Here is a 12,792-nt window from a genome sequence, read left to right as displayed (position 1 = left end):
AAAGAGCAACTGGTGGACATTTACTACAGGTGAGTTCACCTAACCTGCTGCTGCCTGAAAGATCTGCTCAGCCTGGTCACCCTATACACCTTCATCTCAGCGTCACCTCTCAGCCTCCCAGCGTGCCCCTTCTTGGAAGCCATTCTGGAGAAAAGTGACCAGTGACATTGTGGACCCCGAAGCCAGATTCTTGGACTGGCTTCAGATCTCAGCTCTCTCGCTGGGACAGACTGATCTGGAACATGTTGTTTTACTTCTTTGTGCCTCAGTGTCCTCGTCTCTAAAAACAAGATTCTAACAGTGCCTACCTCGTGGGTTTGGAATGAGGTCTAAGGTGCTGGACATTATTACTGTTGCCAGATGTGCCTTGAAATCCAAATGTTTGAAAGGGAACTCTATAATTTTTACTATGTAATAGAAAGGATTATCAAAGCAGAGGCTTTTCTGAGCCACTGACATTGTGGAATTGAGTGCTGGAGAGCAGGGGACTCCGTGAGGCAGATGATTGCCTCCTTCACTTTGGATGTGTCCAGTGTCTGGGCCGTGGGAGTTGTTCAGTGTCCACTGGCATCCTATGTTCTCACCCTATTCTCGCCTGCCTTCCTCAGACCTTATCCCTTGATGACAAGAGGTCCCTTCCCCTACCCTTTCCTCCTCACCTCCACCTGTGGCCTGACTGCCTATAATACAGCTCTGACTCCCACCAGGGGTCTCTACCTGGTCCTTGTGCCACTGTCCCTTAGCTTCCTTCGGTCCCTCCCTTATACCCTATGTGTTACTCAAATTGGAATCTGTGCATCTCCCAAAAGGAGTCACCACTTCCCACCCTCAGGGCTTTGCCTCAGTTTCCTCCACCCCCTCAAACTTTGTTCCAGTTCCAGTGTGCACATATCCTGGCCTCTTCGTGTCCCTGACTCCCAAGGAGATACCTCTTAGGTCTCAGCTCTTCATTCCACAGGAGTTTACAGGGGAGCGTGTTCTGTTCTGGCGAGCTTTTCAGGTGAGCCCCCCCCCCAACTATAACCTGTTGGACCTTCGGGTTTAGTCACTGTTCTGTTCTCTGTCATCTGTTTTCCTTCCCTTCCCAGATTGCAAGTGCTTTGAAGACAGGACTGTGCCTTATAAGTGTGTGGATTATTCTAGATGAACGATGAAATCTGCAGGAGTTAGGGTGACTTCTTTCTGGGCCTGGCAGTGTCAGAGTGACTTCTTTCAAGGTGGCGATGGCTTATTAACATAATCCCAAGGTTCACAGGGCCTCAGTTTCCTTGACCCTCAGAGCTTTTCGGAGAGAGCTTAACAGTGGCCCAGGGTGGGTGGGTTACTGGTCAAACTGCTGGCCAAGCCAAAAGTAACCAGACCTGTACAGACACCGGGCAAGCCATTTACACACTCAGCTTCTCTTCCCCCCTGGGCAAAACGGCAGAAATGCGGGCTCTGGGGTGGGAGTGGGAGTGTCGCGGGAGGAGGCCGCGGAGTTCATTAGCCCCCTCATTTGGGGCAAAGGGGATCCGTGTGGTGACAAACAATTGTCCTGGAGGATTTAGGAGGATTTGGCCAAGTGTCCCTGTGGGCCCCAAGCCTCCTCCTAATCCCGTCCACATTTCAGACTACTTAGGATCGCATTAAATGTCAAAGCCGGCGTTTAGGGAAATATCTACATTTCGTATGCATCGCCCTGGTCAAAAGAAAAGCTGAAACGAACCTTCGAGCATTTGGCGCGAGAGGCGCTCTGTGTGGTCCGGAGTGTGAATGGGGAGAGGGGGGCGGCGCCCTCGCGGCCTCCCCGCCCAGGAATGCGGGCTTTTCACATGGAGAAAATGCTAATGCTTTGTTCCAGCCCCGGCCTCCCGGAGGTGCGGAGGCGCCCGACCGGATTGTCACAGCTGCATTTGCATGTGAGCGGCCCCGTCCCCACCCCCACCGCTCCCCTCCCCCAGCACGGCTATGCGGGGGACCCCTGGGACTGAGGGAAGGCCGCCCGCGACGGCCCTCTGCCATCATTCAGTCCCAGCGAAAGCCACAGGTAGCTATTCGAAACTTTCTGAAAGAATATCCTTTCCCCTGAGGCACCAGGCAGGTGAATTTTTTTTTTTTACTCCAACAGGTTATTTAACGCTTTCAGTTATTTTATATGAAACAGTTTATCCCATCGAGGAAGATCAAGGCGTAGCATGAACATCCTCCAGTCCAGTTTCCCATTGATGTTCCCGTGGCAAGAACCCTGCGTCTGATGTGACACTTTGCAGGCGCTCCAAACTAACTTCCGAGGGAGCAGCCAAGAGCCCGCAGGTGGCCGGGGGAGGGGAGAGTCCAGAGAGTTAAGCGGGCTGGTGGTCCCGCAGCAAAGGCTCAAGGAGGGGACCTGCTCCGCGGGGGCCACGCTTGGGCTTCGGGGCCCAGAGCGCCACCTGCCGGCGGTGAACCAGCCCCGGAAGAACCCAGACACTGGCGGCCCAGGGGACCCGGTCTCCCCAGCAATGCTCCACGTTTACCGGCTTGGAAAGCCACCCAACCCGAGGGCGCAGTGCGCAGGGGACCCAGCATTTCCCAGGGCTGAACTTTATTCTGGCCGACCCCCAGGGGCCAAGGGATGCAGACAGAAAAATGGGATCCTGCCCAAGGAACATGCTCACTCTCCTCCAGTCGTCACGGTGTTTGATTCATTTCGTTCCTTTTTATTTTACTGATTTTCTTATAATTATTTAGTTTTATTTACTTTAGTTATTTCCTTTTATTTCGTTTTTGTTCCGTTTATTCCACTTCGTTATTTTACTTGGTCTGTTATTTCATTTCATATTCTTTTGATTTTACTGATTTTTCATTATTTTTGTTTATTTTATTTTTATTTTCTCTTCATGCCATTAATTGACTTTTAATTTTATTTTATTCGTTTTATCTCATTTCACTTATTTTAAAATTCATTTCCTCTTATTTTACGTTATTTGTGGTTGAAGGGAAAAAAAATGGATACTTTTTTATCCTATTCTGAAGCTTATGTATTTTCCTGCCTCTGAGTTTTGAGAAATAGTGAAGACAAATACTATCTCAGCTAATTATTAAGGATGTTTGTCTCATCCTCACAACTAAATTGGAAGCACTAAAAATCAAGGGCAAGGTTTGATGTCATAATTTGGCCAGGGAAATGTGTTGACCAAGAGCCAGTTGACATAATGTCCATCAGTCATATATTTTAAGCTACATCTAGATACCTGCTCTGGGCATGATTGTTAGCCTCAGGAGCTCCATGCCAAACTGAGGACAGAGAAAAGGACCCAGGAATTCCAACAAGGCTTCATGGAGGAAGTGTCACTTCAGGTAGGCAGGTGGAGGGGGGCAGGAGACGGCTCCAAGTGACTGGACCATAACGGGCTCCTTCCAGATAAATAAGACTAGGAAAGAAGTTCCCAGGGTTTTGTTTTGTTTTGTTTCCTGTCACACTGCAGTGGGTTTCAGGTGCTGCAGGGAGAGTGGTCTGTATTTGAGGTAGGCAAAGGGTCATTTATTTGTCAGAGCAGTCTCGGCTCTCAGATCTGATGATTCTATGTGTTCCCTGGAGGACCAGAGCGCTCGTGACTCCCTGAAACCATATACAATATGGTGTGTGTCTTATGTTATTTTGGGGAAGGGGAGGGTGAGTCACTATTTGCTATCAGTTCTCTGGAAGGCACTAGGAATTGCATTTCTGGGTTTTCACCTTATCTTCCCTCAACCTTTTATTTGGAAAAAGATTAAACATGGAAAAGATGAAAAAGTGGCATAGTGAACACCTTTATACCCCAGATCCACCAGTTAACACTCGGCTAACATTTGCTTTCGTTTCCTCCCTCTCTTCTCTATGTTTATTTTTCAAGTGAACTTCTGAGAGTAAATTGTAGACATGAAACTTCAGCACTGAATGCTTCAGCCCGTGTCTCTAAGAACAGGGCCATTCTCTGCATAACCATAGTAATTGTATTGTAATAATTTATTATAAGAATTTAATAATACACAGTCCATATTCAGTTTCTTCATTTGCTCCCAGAACACCCTTAGTGGCTGTTTTTCCCCTTGGTCAGAACCCTGCATTGCATTTGGTTGTCTTGAGTCTTCAATTCAGAACATTCCCCTAACCTTTTTGGTCACTTTTTCATTCCTGACACCCCGTCCCTGAAGGATCTCTGAAGGACCTCTCCTCAGAAGCCTGGACTGTGGTTTCTTAAGTTTTCTGTTCTTGCTGTCCTGTCTCTTTAAATTCCAACACCTCTACCCCCTACATCGCTCCCAAACAACCTAATAAGGCAAGCTCCAGGACATCCATATTTCCCTTTTAAAAATGGCACTCTTTCTGGGTTGAGAAATTCAACTTTGTATTGCTCCTTTTTAAAAATATATATATACTGTGAATAGTTTTGTACTTTTATTACTAAAACAGGTAAGTTCCAGTATTATGACAAGTTCATTAGATATGTTTTGAGTCAAAACAATACCAGAACCTTGTTTCAATATATAATTACAGGAAAATGGATGACTAAATTTTGGTATATTCATATAATGGAATACTACACAGCATTTAACAGTTAAAGAGCTAGAGCTGCATATATCATTGTGGATAAATCTCAAAAACATATTGTTGAAGAAAAAAAAACCATATTGTTGAGCCAAGACATGGAAGCAACCTAAATGTCCATCAACAGGTGACTGGATAAAGCAGCTGTGGTATATGTATACAATGGAATACTACTCAGCCATAAAAAAGAATAAAATAATACCATTTGCAGCAACATGGATGGACCTGAAGATTGTCATACTAAGTGAAGTAAGTCAGACTAAGGAAGAAAAATAGCATATGACATCATATGTGGAATCTGAAAAATGGAATCTAAAAATTTATGTGTGGAATCTTAAAAAATGCCACAAATGAACTTATTTACAAAACAAACAGGCTCACAGACATAGAAAACAAACTTATGGTTACAGAGGGGGAAGATGGTGGGAAGGGATAAATTGGGAGTTTGAGATTTGCAGATACTAACTGCTATATGTAAAATAGATAAACAACAAGTTTCTTCTGTACAGCACAGGGAATTATATTCAGTATCTTGTATTAATCTATACTGAAAAAGAATATGAAAAGGAATATATGTGTATATGTATATATGACTGAATCACTATGCTGTACACCAGAGACTGACACAACATCGTAAACTGATTTATACTTCAATTTTTTTAAAAGAAAAAAAAATACTGTTGAGCACAAAAAGTAAGTTGTAGAATAATATGTTCTTTTGAATACAATTAAAAACACTAAAAATCTGCAAAATTATTATATTGTTTATGGATTCATAAGCATGTACTAAAAGTAAGAAATCATGCCTGAAACTGATAAACACCAAATTCATAACAGTAGTAGCTCTAAGGTGGAAGAAAAGAGGATGGGGTCAGGGAGGGGTATAGAAAGTCTCAACTGTTCCTATAATGTTTTCTTTCTTTAAGAAGGTCTGACTCAAACACACATAATAATAAGGTTGGATACAGAATATGGCTCCATAATGACTCCACAGGTATCAGTCTCTGATGTCTATGTTTGAAGTATTTCCTGTGTTGCCCTTTAGTGATGTGGCTCTCCTTAGCACTGAATGCTGGAAAGGGAGGCCTCTGGGGGATGTGGGAAGTGGTTGCAGCCCCAGGCCACACCCAAAACACTGGTTGGAGAAAAAGTGTTGGGATCCCGAGAAGTACCACAGTGGAAAGAAGGGGATGGCCACAGCTATTCGGGTCTGACCCACATCTGGTGAAATGCAGGGTGGACAGCAATCCTGAGTTAAGGATGAATCCACATGCAGGTGGGGGCAGGTGTTTGGGGACCTCGAGCTCACACAGGGCTTTCAGAGTCTGGCGTGGGTGGGAGGTGGTGTAAAGAAGGAAGCGGCCTTCCAGTCCTGGCCCCATGGCCCTGCTGCCACAGCCAGTGGTAGGGCTAAGGGGCCTGCTTGGACAGGGTTTTTGCTGTGCCTGTGGGAAAGGGCTCCCCGGGAAGAATGGGGTTGCCATGAGCCCAGTGAAGACACTGTCCGGGCCTGACTTCCAGGGAAGCTCTCAACACTCAAACTGGGCAAAAGATGAGTTTCCTTTCCATGAATTTTGGGAGGTGTCCCACTTTGCTTTCTAATATGTTTGTGAAGCATCTTCTCATACACCCTCTCCTCTTCTTGGATCTGGCTTTAGGGAAGGTAGGAAACATATATACTCTGAAACTCAATTGCTGGATCCAAATCCCAGTTCCACTGCTTCCTGTGTGACTCTGGGCAAGTTACTTCACCTCTCTGTGCTGCAGTTTCCTCATTTGTAACTTAGGATCATAATATGAACCTCATAGACCTGTTATGAGGGTTAAATGAGGTAATATTTATAAAGCTCTAGAAACAGGGCACCGCACCTACTAAGTACCAGATCAGTGAAGGTTAAATAAATTAAGCTATGAGGGGAGGGTGTAGCTCAGTGGTAGAGCACATGCCTAACATTCATGAGGTCCTGGGTTCAATCCCTAGTACCTCCATTAAAAATAAATAAATAAATCTAATTACCTCCTCCTACCAAAAATAAAGATAAATTAAGAAAATGTATTGACACAACATTGTAAAATGACTATAACTCAATAAAAAAATAAAAGAAAAAAGATGTAGAAGCTACTATAAAACGCCTTCTGGAGACCCTGAATCCAGCTGTCTTCTACTTTTTGGGAAAGAATGAAGGATGGTTTCATGGGAAAGTATTGAAATCAGACACTTCTGGATTCAGCTCCCAGCTCTGCCACTTCCTAGCTGTGTGACTGTGTGCCCATTGCTTGCCCTCTCTGGGCCTCAGCTTCCACAATTAGAATGAGAGTAAGGCTCACTTTGCAGGCGATGTTAAGAAGTGCTTCCTTAGAGAAGCTGCTCAGCCAAGGGGCTCTAGCCGTTTTAGGAGGGGTGCCTTGAGTTTTTGATTTCTGCCTGTTAGAAGCCAATGTGCTCAGGAAGGAGTAGGTGGCAAAGGGCCTCCTCTGGCTGCCCCTGGTCTGGAGCCTCTGACTTTTCCAGGCCTTCTCTCCCTGGCAATGGGTTTCTTCTTCCTTTTAGGCCTTTCATAAGAACAGTGCAATAAACCCTGTAAAACCAAACAGTGGCTTCATGGATGAGGACTCTGAGGCCACTGGCAGCCCCTCATTTAGCCTCTATCAGCCCCTCAGAGGCCATAGAAACAGAGTGGCTGTTGGCTACCTGGTATTTCTGTGATGACTATCCTCTCTACTTAAAGTCAGAATGTTTTCTAGCACCCTGAGTATGGGCTATCTTATTTTTCTATCTACCTGTCTGTCATCTATCAATCCATCCATCCATCCATCCATCCATCCATCCATTTCTGTCTGTCTGTCTACCTATCCATCCGTCATTAACTCAAGTCCAGGCCAGGCGATCAGGAAAATGGTGGACAGGATTCTGGGGGTAAATGACAAGCTTTGGTCCCTCGTTCAAGGATTCATTCAGTAAAACTCATACAGCAAAAAGGGTCAAGACCCCTGGAAGCCTGCCTGAGCCAGAAACGCCTGCGGATGGGGACACTGAGGCCAGAATTCAGGAGAGAAAGTCTAGGCTTTTCTTGGTAGTCTTCTGTATTTGGGGGAATTCCAACGATGTTTAGTTGTTCAAAAAACCTTTAATCAAAATAAGACGTTTGTGTTGTTGTGTTGTTGTTAAATGTAAGAGTGAAGTTCAGCAAGGGTCAGGACAAAAGAAGAGCGTGTTGCTGACAGGAGGTGCCCAGGAGAGTGGTGTCAGGCCCCCCACCCATCCAAGGCAGGGGCCTCAAACGTGAGAGGTGACAGACGGAGCCAGGACAGCCCAGCTTCCCTTGGTAGGCCATCCAGATTTTCCTCTGCTGAGGAGGGAAAGGGATTTCTTCCCTATGATCCAAAACAGAGATGAGTGTAGGACGCCATGTGGCAGGATTTTCCGCCCTCTGAAATCCCTACTGGGTCTGGCGGCCAGCACTTGGCCTGCAGGGCCACGGTCTCTCATTTTAGAGGGTGATCCTACTGAATTAAAATTCAATTAATCCGACTTTTAAGGGCAAGAAAAACTATTTGTGAAAAATCATTAAACAGCACATAAAACCCTTTGAGGAAAGGGGAAGACTAGAAGTCCAGCCTGGCTTTTGTTAAGGTACTTTGGGCCCAACGAGTTAACTTTTGGGAGGAATTTTAACAAGACAGTGGTCAAAGTGGAATTTGTTCATGGAGTTTATTTAAGGTTTTACAAGGCTCTGCAAAGAGTCCTCCCCTGAGTCTGGACAAGAGGAGAGTTTGGTAACAACGTGGTGAGAGGTGAAATCTTCTGGGGCATTCTGAAACCTGTGAGGAAACAAAACAACTGGCCTGGATGTTTCACAAATGTCAGGTCCTGAAAGACAAAGGCGGGCTGGCGACCTGCGCTGATTAAAGGGGATTGGAGGGACGGGCCCCTGACCGGGTCCTGGGAGGGAAAAACAAACGCGCCCGGAAGGGACATGATTGGGGCAACTGGTGAAATGTGAATATGTCTGTGGATTAGATAATAGTCGCGTATCAATGCTGAATTTCCTGATTCAGATACTGTGCTTTGGTTACATAAGATAATGCTCGTGTTCTTAGGAAAGGCACCAGGAAGTGATTAGGAGTAGCGAGGGGCATCTTACCCTCCCAGATGGTTCACAAAAGCCAGTTTCACCTCTGTCTGTATCTGTATTTTATTTTACATCTATCTGTATTTTATACATAGATACACACACATATATATACAGATATACTATACACATATTACATGTGTATAACAACATGTACGGGGAGGGAGAGGGTGTGATAATGCAAATGGGGAAATGTTAACCTTTAGGGTCTCTGGGTGAAGAATATATGGCAGTTCTTTGTGTTATTATTGTAATTTTTCTCTACATTTAAAGTTATTTCTTGGGGGGGAGGGTAGAGCTCAGTGGTAGAGTGCATGCTTAGCATGCACGAGGTCCTGGGTTCAATCCCCACGACCTCCAATATAATAAATAAATAAATAAACAAACAAACAAACAAACCTGATTACCTCCCCCCTTCAAAAAATAAAAAAAAAATTAAAAACTAAAATTATTTCAATATACAAAGTTAGCAAAAATAAAAATAAGTGGGGGGAGAATATAGCTGAGTGGTAGAGCGCATGCTTAGCAAGCACGAGGTCCTGGGTTCTATCCTCTGTACCTCCATTAGAGAAAAATAAACTTAATTACTTTCCCTCCCCAAAAAAAGCTGAAAAAAATTTTTAAATAATAATAAAATAAAAATAAGTAAAACTAAATAAAGAAGAGATTAGAGCTTACAAAGAAAGGAAGAAAGAAAGAAAGAAGGAAAGAAAGAAAAGATATGACAGAAAACAAACTTATGGTTACCAAAGGGGAAAGAGGGGAGAGGAGGGATAAATTAGGAGTCTGAGATTAGCAGATACACACTACTATATATAAAATAGATGAACAACAAGGACCCACTGTACAGCACAGGAAACTAAATTCAATATCTCGTAATAACCTATAATGAAAAAATATGAAAAAGAATATCTGTATGTATAGCTGAATCACTGTGGCTGTACAGCAGAAACTAACACAACATTGTAAATCAACTACAATTTAAAAAAGAAATAAAAGAAAGAAAAGATGTGGTACGAAAGGAAACAAACAAAATGGTCACGTCTGATGACAGCATTTATTGGTTTCCTCCTGTCTGAAAAATGCCCTGAAATAGGTACCAAGAGGCTGGACAAGAATTAGGAATCCTCCTCAGAGAGGCTTGCAACCAGACTGGGGAGACCTAAGGCACTTGCCTTCAATCACCAGAAATCAATGGTCATCCAAATGCCCAGAGCCAGCATTCAACCAAGAGTTCCTGAGGCCCCTGGTGCCCAGACCGAAGCGTAGCTGGAAGACGTAAGTGTAAGATGACTGCAGTGTGGTTTGACAGGATCCGGACAGCAGCAGTAAGGTAGGAGTTTGCTTCTGGGTCTGGGGAGGAAACCTACCAGAAATCACTTACTCCCCAGGTGGGACACTTGAAGTAGGTTTTGAAGGCTGAGTTGAAGTTTTCCAGTAAAGGGAAGTTGTGAGCAATGGGAGAGGAGACAGTCTGCCAAGCACAGAGGCAGGAGACAGGATGCAATACAGAGCGATTTTTCAGCAAGTGTACATTGAGCCAAGGCCACAAGCTGGAGGCTCGACAGGTGAGTCATTGCTGACAGGCTTACAGGAGGCCACAGGGGCCACGGGTTCTGAGCCGGGGTTGAAGGGGGCATTGCCTCCAATGCATGGAAACCACAAAGTGCACACGGACGGAGGGAATGTCTGGTACAAAAGTACAGAGGTCAGGAATGAGTAAATCCCAAGGTGAAGGCCTGGTAAACACCTTGGAGCCCGGGAGTCTGCCCGGGTGGGGCTGGGCAAGGGGTTTGCTGCTCACCTGAGCCAGCAGGCCTTCACCCGAGTCCTCAGCCTGCAGCGCCATGGTCAGGGGCAACCCAGCAAAACAGAAATGACTTCACAGGTTTCTAACAGAGGGAATTTAATGGAGAGGTTTGGTAGGACAGGTGATGGAACACAGAGGTCAGGAAGCTGCAGCCACTCCTCCTGGCTGGAGGATCAAAGGAGGGGACAGAGTTATCGGGACCCAGGGTTCCCTGGCCAGAAGCTACAATCCCAACGGGCCTCAAGATGCAGCCAGAAAGAGCTGCAGCCATGGCTGGAGACTGGAGCTGCTACCCAAGGTAAGGAGAGAGAGGGCAGAACACCTGGTGTTACCCTTCTTCAGGCTCCCAAATCAGCTGCCAGACTCCTATTGGCCAGACCCAGCCAGAAGCCAGCTGATTCAGGAACCTGGGGAGGGGGGCCGCAAGGATCAGGGCCTCTGTGACTCAGAACAGAGCAGGGAAGGGCAGGGAACAGACCTGAGGGCACACAGGTCCAGAAGCAGCCCGGTCAGGACTTCTCTGGGAATTGTCTTCTGTCCTACCTGTAGGTTGCACAGCTGTTTTAGTACTATGATAGGTATAAACTCACTCCATCCCCCAGGATTCTGTAGCTCAGGAAATGGTACCACTATTTGTCCAATCACTCAGGCCAAAAGCTTGGGAGTCATCCCCACTTGCGCTTCCTGATTTTTTATCTTTCTCTCATCCATGCCACCAGCAGATCTTCCTGGCTCTACTTTCAAAATACAGTGTATTTCATTATTTTGAAGAGGCACATTTTTTCATATGGTAATAATGGTAAATGCTCTGATTATGGATTGCTGCTTAACAAACCATTCCCAACCTTAGTTGCATAAACAACCACCATTTTATTGTGCTCACAGATTCTGTGGGTCTGGAGTTCAGACAAGGCAAGGCATGGGCTATTTGTGTCAGCTTCACAATGCCTGAAATCTCAGCTGGGAAGACTTGAACGGCTAGGTTGACTCTAAGGGTTTGAGGCTAGAATCATCCAGAGATGACTTTGCACAAGTCTGGCTCCTTGGTTGGGATGACAAGAATAGATGGGGCCCTCTGGTGATCTATTATCTACTATCTACCTATCGAACAGAACCCTCCTACACTGTTGGTGGGAACATAGTTTGGTGCAGCCATTATGGAAAACAGTAAGGAGATTCCTCAAAAAATAAATATATTTGCCCTATGATCCAGGAATCCCACTCCCGTGCACAGAGAAGACTCTAACTCAAAAAGACACATGGACCCCAATGTTCATAGCAGCACTATTTATAATAGCCAATACGTGGAAACAACCTAAATGTCTGCTGACAGATGACTGGATAAAAACATTATGGTAAATGGAATCCTACCTATCATAAAAAAGAATAAAATAATGCCATCTGCAGCAACGTGGATGGATCTGGAGATCATCATACTAAGTGAAGTAAGCAAGACAGAGAAAGAAAAATACTATGGTATCCCTTATATGTGGAATCTTAAAAAGTGACACAAATGAACTTATTTACAAAACAGAGACAGACTCAGAGACATAGAGAGCAAGCTTTGGTTACCAAGGGGGTGAATAGAGGGATAAACTGAGAATTCAGGATTTACAGATACACACTACTATATATAAAATAGATAAACAACAAGGTTCTACTGTAGAGCACAGGGAGCTATATTCAATACCTTGTAATTGCTTATAATGAAAAGAAATATATATATGTGTGTGTGTGTGTGTATAACCCAACCACTAGGCTGTACACCAGCAACTAACACATTGTAAACCAACTATATTTCAATAAAAATAAATAAGTAAACAAACAAATAAACATATTTAGAGTAAACCCAGGTCACCCAATTTAATTCTTTGATCAGTTTTATACTCTCCTAAAGCAGTTTTTAAAAATAATAGAGAAACTGAACTTCATCAAAATGTAAAATTCATTCAAAAGAGAGTGAAAACACAGGCTACAGACTTGGAGAAAAATCTTTTCAAAGCATGTGTCTCATAAAGGATTCATATCCAAAATATATAAAGAACTCTCAAGCAATAAGAAAGCAAACAACCCAGTTTTAAAAAGGCAAAAGCTTTGCACACACACTGCACCAAAGAAGATCTATGATTCGTAAGAAAGAAACAAATGAGAAGAAGAAACATCACTAGATATTAGAGAAATGCAAATTATAACCATGACGAGATACTACCATACACCTATTAGAATGGCTAAAATTAAACAAAAACCTAACTGCCTATACAAAGTTTTGGTGAGGATGTGGACAAAGCTGAGCTCCCATA

This window comes from Vicugna pacos, chromosome 17 (genome assembly GCF_048564905.1).
Source record: "Vicugna pacos chromosome 17, VicPac4, whole genome shotgun sequence".
In the NCBI taxonomy this organism is placed as follows: domain Eukaryota; kingdom Metazoa; phylum Chordata; class Mammalia; order Artiodactyla; family Camelidae; genus Vicugna; species Vicugna pacos.
The sequence above is the reverse complement of the archived record's forward strand: the minus strand, read 5'-3'. Positions refer to the sequence as shown.